Source organism: Microtus ochrogaster, chromosome 15 (genome assembly GCF_000317375.1).
Source record: "Microtus ochrogaster isolate Prairie Vole_2 chromosome 15, MicOch1.0, whole genome shotgun sequence".
Lineage (NCBI taxonomy): Eukaryota > Metazoa > Chordata > Mammalia > Rodentia > Cricetidae > Microtus > Microtus ochrogaster.
In genome coordinates this window covers 6,358,375-6,359,884 of record NC_022017.1, presented here as the reverse complement: position 1 = coordinate 6,359,884, position 1,510 = coordinate 6,358,375, and the positions used below count along the sequence as shown (strand labels likewise).

The window sequence follows — 1,510 nt, the reverse complement described above, 5'->3', positions numbered from 1 at the left end:
TCAAGCTGATGAGGGAAAGGGACTTAATCGGGGGAGGGGGAGGGAAATGGGAGGCGGTGGCGGGGAGGAGGCAGAAATCCTCAATAAATAAATAAATTAAAAAAATAAAAAAATGTAGAATGTCATCAGAAAAAAAAAAGAATTCTCACTAGTACAATGGAGTTTTTTCTAAATTATCTTCCCTGCTTCTCCTCCCAAGTCTCCCTCTCTCCAGCACATCAATTGAAGAGGCCATAAAATCACAGGTGGGTAAGACAACCACATGTATTGGTTTCTTAGGGGACTCCTGGATTTTGGAGGGGGGGAGAGGTGGCTCTGGTCAGGAGGCAGAAAAGCTCTGTAGTGAGGCTTATATGTCATAATTTCCATGCCATTTCTATACCTGACAGTTCCAGGCAGGCTCCTGGGTGTGGATAAAGCAGGTAAATGTATATTGTGTGTTTATAGAAAAAATAGCATAACTCTTAGAAATTCACCTCAATTCCAAGAAGTATCTTCTATTCCACCATTTGCATGTCATGTCCAGTCAGATTCTTGGGGATAATGTTGCCAAGGTTTGTCTTGTTGTTTCAACAGGAAAGGGAGTTGACAATCACTGAAACCCTATGGGACCAGGTTAGTACACACGGTTGCTTTTGACAGCATGGTGACGTGTGGGAGAAACGTGGGCAAAACAGATTAGTGGTGAAGGTCACCCTGTCCCTCCCGCCCTTTTCTATCACTCTTTGGACCCCAAATCCTCTAAAGCCCCCCATACCTGTACATGTTTGTGCAGCTCCCAACACCCACCAGTCTGTCCAGACTCCTGTTTCACAGCTGTGGAACTCTTCAGGAATGAGTGCCCACCACAGACTTATAAGTGTAGGTTTGGCCAGTCCCGTGGGCTCAGTGGGACACAGCGCTGTGCTGATTACGCAAAGGAAACGCGAACATCCTGCATTTCCGAGCCAATTTAGAAGAACTATTTAGATGGCTTTCAATACCTCCGTCTACAAGGGTTTAGATGAAAACCCAGGGTGGAGAAGTTTTCTGTGCATTCCTTGGGCCAGACACTCCAGGACACTCTTAGCTGTAGACCATTGCCTCACAGTGCTGCCAGTGCCTGAGGCCAGAGCTGTCCTCGCTGGCTCTCCTCTTCGGTGTACCCAGCTCAGTGTTGCATTCCCACACTCTGCTCAGCCTCTCTCCAGCTTGATGTCTGTGGTAGCTCGAATGAGCATGGCTCGTAGGTTCATCTGTTTGAATATTTGCTTCTCAGTTGGTGGAACCTTTTGGAAAGGAATAGGAGAGTGTGTCACTAGGGTGTGGACTTTGAGGTTTCAAAAGTCCATGCTGTTCCTAGTTAGTGCTTTCTATCTATCTATCTATCTATCTATCTATCTATCTATCTATCTATCTATCTATCTATCTATCTATCTATCCATCCTTCCACTGGATCATATCTATCTATCTATCTATCTATCTATCTATCTTCTATCTATCTATCTATCTCTATCCATCCTTCCACTGG

The 1,510-nt window shown here is 45.1% G+C and overlaps 1 long non-coding RNA gene across 1 annotated transcript in view; it reads left to right on the top strand.

The window, feature by feature from the left end:
• The window catches only part of LOC106143921, a 9,953-nt gene that overhangs the window by 4,720 nt on the left and 3,723 nt on the right, over positions 1–1,510 (top strand). The window contains exons 3-4 of the long non-coding RNA XR_001229056.1: positions 200–245; positions 577–615. This is a non-coding gene — a long non-coding RNA (uncharacterized LOC106143921). The remainder of the gene's footprint in view (positions 1–199; positions 246–576; positions 616–1,510) is intronic.